The sequence below is a fragment of the Beta vulgaris genome, chromosome 5 (assembly GCF_026745355.1).
Source record: "Beta vulgaris subsp. vulgaris cultivar EL10 chromosome 5, EL10.2, whole genome shotgun sequence".
NCBI lineage: Eukaryota > Viridiplantae > Streptophyta > Magnoliopsida > Caryophyllales > Amaranthaceae > Beta > Beta vulgaris.
Genome location: NC_079206.1, coordinates 16,251,754 through 16,261,877, shown reverse-complemented (window position 1 = coordinate 16,261,877; position 10,124 = coordinate 16,251,754).

Below are 10,124 nucleotides of genomic sequence, written 5' to 3'. Positions count from 1 at the left end.
ATTGGCCACTTATGATTATGAGACGTGTTAACTATATGTCTATATGTTATTGTTTTCTTTAATTGATACGTACAATACGATTATTTTTCTCTGGAAAGTTGCTCAAGCAGTTATCTATACTTATCCATTGGCACAGAGATATTTTACCTGAATAGAGAAGATTCATTTTTCAATAAGCTGACAAATTTTTTTAATCTAGGTTATTGAAATGATAATAAAAGAGTTTGTATCGCCTACTTTTAAATTAAAACTAGTTATTAGGCCCGGGCTATGCCTCGAGTAAGAAAAATTTCATTTATTAATATTGTACTTTGATATGATATCACTAAATACAACTTGGTCAAGTGGTTAAAACTTTAGTACATGAGCTTGAGGTCACGGGATTGAAACCTATACTATGCAATTTCTAATTTTTTTCATTGTACATGGATTACATGACCTAAAACTCCCTAGGGAGAGAACCGTGTGGCACCGTTCTTGATTTACGCACGCCTTTTAATATATTAGTATAGATTAGGTAATGGTTCCCCTCAAAAAAAAAAAAATAGGTAATCGTAAGTCCAATATTAAAAGGAGAATTAGCCCAACAGTGACAAGGTTAATTTCTTCAATGACTAGTTTAATCCATTTAGTGACTAGTTCTACGTTTATATTAAAATTAGACTATTTCTTTTAATAATTTTTTATAATAAAAATCTACGCGTAGTTCTTTGTAGTTTTTAATGTATGTGAAGATACATCCAACAAAAGTAGTGATAGTAGACGAAATTCGATTCAAGGTTGTCATTGCTATTTGGTATCACCACATACTTCCTCTATTTAGAAATAGTTGCACAGTTTCATGTTTTTGCGTTTGTCGATGCATGGTTTCAAACGTTAATATCTTCAATTATCAATTAGTAAAAATAATAAAAAGTTAATATTAAAAAAATATACATTGAGACGAATCTAACAAGATACCATATGACTATATATGTTTTTCCTAAAATATAAATCACCAAAGATAATCAAATTGTAAAATGTGAATATTAAGCACTATACAAATGGTGCAACTAACTTTAAACGGGGGAATATATTTTAAGCAACTAATTAAACTAGTTGAATTTAACAAAAAAAACATATAATTGATAGTGTTGCGTGTTCAAATTTACATTACGAATTATTGGAAGTGACTATGATAGTTTACCACTCTACTTATTGGACTAATGTTATATGAGTATATATCTTTTTCGGTTTTTTCACCATACGCTCCGCCAATTTTGATTAGATTCATAATATACCCTCCAAGTTTTGAATTCTCACCAAATATCCGTGAGTTACAATATATTAGCATTTATTGTCTTTTTATCTAACTGACATAATGCTCCATTAGCCAATATTTACAACTTTGCTCTTATTTTGTGGCGCCATTATGTTAACCTCTTATTAGAACCTATCACCCCACTTCCAAAATTTATTTCCCCTCAACTTTCTCTCCTTTGTTCTATTTCATCCATGGAACCCTCAAACTCAAGCTTCTACATAGAGGTGGGCATGGGCCGGGCCGACACGATTTGGGCGGCTCGGCCCGGTCCGTTGTCCGCTACGAGGGCCGCGGGCCTGTCAAGGTTAAGAAATTTTATTTTTAGCCCGCACCGGCACGAGCCCGCATGGGACTCCCTGCGGGCCGATCCGTTGTTTTTTACCCTAAAACTGTCAAAAATACAAAATACAACATAAAACATGGGCCAGGACCGCAGAAAGCACGAGCCCAGCCCGCAGGCCCGTGGACAAATTCTTGAAATTTCAAACCCGTCCCAGCAAGGCTCGTCACTCATGGGCCCGGGCCCGGCCCGGCCCGGTCCGCCATTTACTCAAGCCCGGCCCACGCCCACCTTTACTTCTACACCAATTTTTTAGCTCATTTGTTGCGCATTGTTACGAGAAATGGTATTAAACTTCAAAATGATAACTAAAGACACTCGAAAACAACTCAATTTCTGCGAAATTGCGAAGACATCCAAAGTTCAAAGTGATGTTAAAAAATTCTCGAGGTAAAATCTTTCTTCATTTTGTTTAGTTTTTATCGCTTTTATGCTCCCTTTTAGCAAAATTGTGGAATTGGATGCTTTCTGTGGTTGTTGGATTTAGGGTTAGTTTTTTTACTTAAGTTGGTTTTCGTTGCATCTTTTTATGGTTTATAGTTGTGTAATCTTCAATTTTTGTTTGCTTGTAATGTAATTATGTTTGTAGGATGGTGGCTATGTAGTTATTACTCCATTACAATATATATGACTTTGATGTTAGGGTTGGAAACACTGGTTTATGTCTTTTAGGGCTCGATCGGTATTAATGTGATTTTCTGTTTTTTGGTTTTTTGATTTTCAAAATCATATGATATACGTCCTATAATGAATAACAAATTAGTCAATTTTATTCGGAACATTATGATTTTGAAAACTGACAACTAAAAAGTGAAAACCACTTTTTTTGGTTTCATGTTTTTGGTTTTTTAGTTTTCAAAAAAAATGAAAACTAAAAACAAAAAATGATAACGAACAATGTTTGTAGATTTTTGTTTTTGTTTTCGTTTCTGTTTTTCGTTTTCTTTTTTCTTCGGATTTTAGATATGTTTGTAGATTTTTGTTATAGGATTTTTTTTTTATTTCAGATTCTTATTTTTTTTGTAATATATTTTTTGTTTTTTTATTAATTGTGTTGCTTTAGTTGTTTATGTTGAAGTAAGTTGTGTTGCTTCTGTTTCTTCTTGAATGATTGAGTGATGCTTGCATTTTTTTACAAGAAATTTGTGTTTGAAACTGGTATTGTAATTTTTTGAGAAAGTTTTGTTTATCATTACTTTGATTTTGTTGTGTTTTATTTTTTTTTCCAACATTTTTATTTTTCAAAATTGATGACAAAATTCAAAAAGAAACTTTTTTTTAACTCTACTAGTACCTATTGCTGCGATTTTCGCTAGGAACCGTAGCAATATGCCTATTTTTTATTATTAATTACGGCATATTGCTGCGATTTTTCCCAAAAACCGCAGCAATATGCTTTATAAATCTGTTATAAATTATATATATTGCTGCGGTTAAAACCCGAAACCGCAGCCATATGTTTAAATATTGATGTGGTTTAAAACCACAATAATATATTAATTACCTATTGCTGCCCCCTTAATTGTTGCACGGCCAAAACCGCCGCAATATGCCACTTAATGACCGCATCAATAAGCATTTATTCTACTAGTGTAGTGAATAATCCTAGGATTAACCAAAAAGTAGAGTTGTGCACTTTTGATTTAATAAAAATGTGGATGTTTGGTCCATGTAAGGATATTGTTGATGTATGCATAAAGGACATTATTGAATCCTTGCTAGTGTTGTTAGGTTAGTGCTTGGAGAGAAACAAAGTGAGAAGAGGGAAAAGGCTGAGAATATTTGGGGAACTGACGAGATATTGTAGAGAGAGGAGGAGGTGAAAATGAAGGAGACAAGAAGAAGAGGAGTAGGAAAGGAGAAGATAAGAAGAAGAGGTAGAGGAGAAGAGAAGAGGAACAGTTATAGGCGGCTTAGGGATTCTGTGTTGTCTTAGAGGTACCGGTGCTTTCATTTAATGATGGTGGGGTTGAGTACATGATAGTGTAATCCACCAAGAGGATGATGAATCTCTTCCTTGGGTCCTTTCAACTAGAATCTCAAACACAAGATCTATAAACCCACACAAGCAGTTAAAAGAAAGAGAAAGATAATGACCCCAAAACACAAGAAGAAATTTACTCCTCAACCAAGACTTCCACTCGAGCCCCAGCCCACCACTTCACAACGCACTCCTAAACATGAAACACCCCAAAAAAATTCTCACCACCTTAACCAACACCACCACAACATTAGCCCACCCATGAACCAGAACATGTGCCACTTGAAGCTGAACCAATTCAGAAGAGGAGGAGAGGGTGAGGAGAAAAGATTTCAGGGTGCCTAAAAGTACAACAAAATGGTAGGGCATCTATGTCTCCAGAGGACATAGAAGTGTAAAAGGGACTGAAATAAGATCTACGAACAAGATCTTTTATATGGGGTGGACAATGGATACGATGAAGAGAGTATTGAATGATGATAACTATATTGATGAGGAGGATGAAATATCAGATGAAGATGATGTTTTGGATGATGATTATATGGTTAACGAGGAGGAAGTGTTGTATAATGATATTCTGAGAAGGGGTCGGAGGACTCCTTAGATACAGTTTTAACGTGGATAAATTGTATAAGAATGGTAAAATATGGACTAATCAACTATATGGTTCTATTAAACTATAGCGTTGCTTGATCTCCCTGACTAGCTACGGGTGCTCTCCTTGAAGTTTAAAGAGATTTTTGTATTCAGGAGGGGCTTTGGATTGTCTGTTGTGAAGGCCGATAACAGAAGATTTACATCTGATTTAAGTCATGGAAGCATGTGAATGGAGGATGATTCATATTTCCAGGTTAACTAATAAGATGAATTTGGCAATCAAGACATTAAAGAAAGACACAACATGTGGCAGGCTAGAGGAGAACCCTATGGTATTATGTAGTTGGTTGTACAATTACTTGTTGGATATGCTCTAAGCTAACCTTGATATGCCAGTTGAGTCTTTGCAAAAGATGACCCAATATAATATAGGTTTAGGGTTATAGTGAAGAAGATGTTGTTTTATTAAGTAAAAGTCATGACCAAAGAGTAGATCCATTTTGGCCAGGGTAGAACCTCCTGCACAAATATGATGAAGTTATCAAGGAAACAAATACTAGGTTATATGCCCTAATTATCTAGGCAGAGAACAATACTCCAGTGCAACTAAAGTTCAAGGCTTGTTTTTTTTTTCTCATTTGCTGCTTGGGTAAGATGATTTCTATGGGGTTGTAACCTCCTGCACAAATATGATGAAGTTATCAAGGAAACAAATACTAGGTTATATTCCCTAATTATCTAGACAGAGAACAATACTCAAGTGCAACTAAAGTCCAAGGCTTGTTTTTTTCTCATTACTGCTCGGGTAAGATGATTTCTATGGGGTTGTAAAGCCATCATAGGCATAAATGTAGCCATTTTAGTTGATACTATAACGGCCTCTTGCTATCAACCCTGGGTGTGGATGGGAATAATGACGAGTTTTTTTTAATTGCATATGGGATAGTGGACACTGAGAGCATATAATCTTGGGGCTATTTTTTAGGTACCTAGGGATTAATTTGCTTAAAAAAAGAGAAGGTTGTGTGGAGGATGATTTTGATGCTTCATCAATGCAATGACTGGATAAGAGGGGTTGAATAAGTTGTTTATGAGGTGTTTCCCAAGGCAACTAGAAGGGTCTGCTACCAGCACTTGTACATAAATTGTAAGAATGCAGGCTGGAGTGGAACAACCATTCACAAACTGTTATGGACCGCTGGAAATAATGCATACAACACATATTTGTACAATAAAGTCATAGAGAAAATTTTGGTGGATTAGTTGTTTACTTGAATAACACCATAGAATATTAGTTTAGGCATATATTTGATACAAGTTGTGAACATATAACTCAAAAAACTTTATTGGAAGTTTTAATGCGTGCACCAAATCACACATAGATTTGCTTGTTCTCACTCTCCTTCAAGTTATAACTACTTGTTTAAAAATTTTCAATTGGTATATAACATGTGCATATGTTTGTTGATATAATAATTTGATTTATTATTTATTTCAGCAATCAGAACTTAGTCTATGAAAAGAATTGGTGCAATATTTTCAGCTTCTTATTGATGTTCCAAATTATGTGGGAAAGAGTTACATTATTCATTTTCAAGCTACAAAGAGAACTAATACAAACATAACTAACCCTAATTTAATTACTAGCCTAACTAACTTCTTTTGTTCTTTCAGTTTTTTCTTCATTTGCTTTCAACTCTTCTTGAATATTGTTTTGTCATTGTCTGTGCTTTCCATGCTTTGTGCTTCTTGGTGGTTGCCTCCACTTTGCTCGACACTACCTTTGCAACACCTGAAAGTATCGCAAACATCGCAATTAAAGTACAACCTTTGTGGGTTTAATGCTGAATTAGAGCTCCGAATTCCCTCCCACAATTATAAATTCAATTGGGAACCCTAATGTATATGTAGACTCCTGGTTTGAGGAGTATGTTTTAGATAGAGATAGATCATTATAAAAAGTAGGAGAGATGGCAAAGGAGATAATGATGTTGCTAGTCAGGCAACAACGTATCATCAATATATAAAGAAATGAAGCCAAACACAATAGTCGATTTTTTAAAATCAACTAGTTTTTAGACTCGAGTTATGCCCCGGGTAATTAATTATATCGTTCATTTATTAATATTTTACTTTAAAGTATTGACATAGCGGTTAAAACATTAGTATATATGTTTGTGATCATAAGATCAAATCTTACATAATGCATTTTCTATTTTTTTTCGTGTATATAGATCACATGGCATAAAACAATCTAAGTGAAGGCTCTACGTGGACATCGTTCTTTGCTTATGAACACCTTTCAATATATTAGTATAGATTTAGAGCCGTTAAATGACATGTTCTATTTATTAAGGGGTACATGGTGATTAAAGTTTAAATTAAGGGGTATCTAGTGAATTGGCTTTTAGGCTATTAGATGGTTGACAGGAAGGAAAATTGGATGTATTGTCATACAACTAAGGTGTATTTGGTGAATATTCAAAACTTGGAGGGTATATTGTGAATTTTGTCAAAACATAAGGATATTTGACTTTTACGCATAACAATGTAACATATTAACAATTAGTAAATCTAAATGATTTTGAAGGAAGATTTATAAAATATTCATATCTTGAAACATTATTAGAGGCAAATTTCACAAGATCCTTGGTGAGTATGTTTTCCCTAATTTACGAATCACCAAATATCGTTAGAGTAGGATATGCAGATAGCGAAAAGTCGAATTATTACATTAAGAAAGAATAGATGAAGTATAAGCTTTCATGTGTCGCGAAGTGACTAGATTAAAACTTAATCTAAAATTCTGATAGAACATAATTGTCTGTTTGTCTTAAGAACCTAACTGAACTTGCCAAAAGTACTTAAGGAATAGGCAGGGGCCGTCAAGAAAATTTTGGGCCCCCTTTTCTATAATAAAAATTAGACCCTTCAATTTATATAAAATAAAGATAAAAAGTTGAAAATTTAAAGATTAATCATTTTAAAATTTATTAAGGATGGAAAATAATAGTTATTTTATCAAATATAAAGTAACTTTTTAAAAACTAATATATTTTAGAGCCCTTATAATTTTTGGACAATACATGTATTGTTGTGTTTATTACACACACTCATCTACCCCCGGAAAAAAAAGGTTCAAATTTTTGGACCATAACTACTTTTATCTAATACCTTGAACTTGCGACTTTCCACCGTTAAGGATGAGTGATGCATGAGATTTGTCGGACAAGTGCCCAAAAATTTGGTAAAATTGACATGGTTGTTGATAAATATTAGGCATGATTAAATTTTTTCGGGATTAATGCTTTGTCGTTAATGACGTCGTAGCTGAATTATAGTCATGTTTTTTTATCAATACTTGAATTGTAGGTTAAAACGTGAAAAAAAAAAAAACAATTACATTCAACTTTTTATAAGCATTATTGAACTATAAAATTTGCTTTCTGATTTCTTGGATTAACCCCAAGACTTGAAAGTTGAGAATAAAGATTAAACACCCCTTAACACATGAGCTTAATTGAAATGATATAAAATGATCCCAGAACTTGATCTGCCTAGATAATTGCATGATTGCATAGTGGTAAGTGGTGTAAATAGAAGTAATTTGGTTATTAATATGCTAAATTAAAGTAGAAGTACTCTCTAGTGGTCATTGTCATCCGCGTGGATCACTATTTGTTTCTATGTTCAAATCATTATTAAAATTCATCAATTAAATCTTCTTTTCCTTCCGTTGATTAAGAAAATAATAATGGTCTATATCAACTTCATGGAATCTATGCTGTAAGGGTTGTGAGTTGTGACTGATTAATAAAGCTAATAGAGGTAGGGTCAACTTTAAACGAATAGATTACCGTCCTTTGATCGTACATTATATATTGAGTTTAATACTAACAAGTTGGATTAGTTAATTCATATGCAATCTGAAAGGGCAGAAAATTAAAACAAAGTTGTTGGTAGGAATGTGTTGTGCTTGTCAATTTGATGCTCATGCCCTTTCAAGCTCTTCAAATATTAAATTAGAATTTCAAGAATTCATAGATCGAATTATGCCCTTCATGTTTCCTTGGTAGGTCAAGAGGAACAACAAATCATTTAAGGTCTAATTTCTTTGTGACACAACATAAATATGTTGTTTTTTTCATTATTAATAAGTGTTCATATTACTTATATTAGTATAGGTTGTGAAGAAGGGAGGGGAAATAATTGATAAACTCTATATGTATAATGGATATCCATACATTAGAGATAGACATAAATATTTAATTAAATTCAAACCAAGTCCCTAGTAGGTGGACTAGTGATTAACACCACTTGATAAATGTAACATTCTCAATAGATAAGCACCCAAAAGTGCAAAAGTAACTTCTGATTTTTGTCATAGTTTTCCAACTTTATACACCATTTGTTAACAATTTCTTGCATTGTCTATTTATCAATAATGGCTTGGGAAAGCCAACTCACACAAAAATTTTCAATAACTTTTTTAAAATGTTAAAATAGTATTTGTGATTGGTATTTTCAATCAAAAAAGTATCTTTTTCAAAATCTTCTTCTTATTTACTCCATTGGTTTCTAATAAATATTATATTTTCACTTTTTACGCATACCAATACAAATAGAATTAATATTTCTAATTCTATATTTGTAATAATTATAAAAATATATCTATTTTAAAAAAATATTAAGACAAATCCAACAAGATCACACATGAATATATTTTTCCTCACGTACAATCACAAACGATGGTCAAAATGAAATTTGTAAATAGTGAAAAATATCAAAATATAACGATTAAAAAATAAAGGTTGTATATGTCTTAAAACTCTTTTGAGAGAGGGTAATGATAAGTGGTAATTATAATGGTCTTATAGGTTAACTTTTCAAGAACATTTGAACCTTATGTGCCACGAAAATGTTGTCTATTCTAAAAAAAAGTATCTTTTATCTTCATTTAGGACTGTACATTACTACTCTAGAGGTGGTGTTAAGTGGTAATCCATTCAGTTTTGGTTTAATTTAATATTAGATTTACGAATACTCGATTTAACTACACGTGCATTATCAAAATCTAATTTGGATAAAAAAAATGCATATTTTACTTATGAATTGCCCATTTATTTTAAAAGATACTGACTCTTTGCTAATGATGACGATGATGATGATGATGATGATGATGATAATAATAATAATTATATTATTATTATTATTATTATTATTAATTATTTTATTTATTTATTATTATCATTATTATTATGAAAATAATAGTAATAACTATAACAATATTTGGACTAAGAAAATAACAATATGTACATACAATTGTGAGGCATGTATATCAATTGTAGTCGTTGGATTAAATATACATGGTTGTCAAGATTTCTTCTCACCCTTCTCATTTAAGCATCCTTCTCATTACTCCCTCTTTATTATTTTATTATGTTCATTTGGAATTTTGACATAATTTACAAGTAGATAGTATTTCCTTTGTTTTTTTTTTTTGTCTTTCCTACTTTCATTGTGCACGTTTGTCAATGCACTTCTTCAATCTTATATATCTTTCACTACATATTAGTAAAAATTATAACGGTTGAATATTAATAAAATATTCATTGAGACGAATCAAACAAGATCCCACATGACTATATTTTGCTCATATATTGAGAAGAATTTAGAAGATTCTCTCTAACTGTGAATAGTATCAAGATTATAAGTGAGAAACATAAAAAAAATACAAAGGGATCGGAGTATCTTCTAAATTTTTCTCAATATATATAAAAAAATATAATCATGTTGGATCTTGTTTGATTCATCTCAATGAGTACTTTATTAATGTTTAATAAAATATAATTTTCACTAATTAATTTATGATGAAAGAAATTTAAGGTCAAATAAGTGCATTG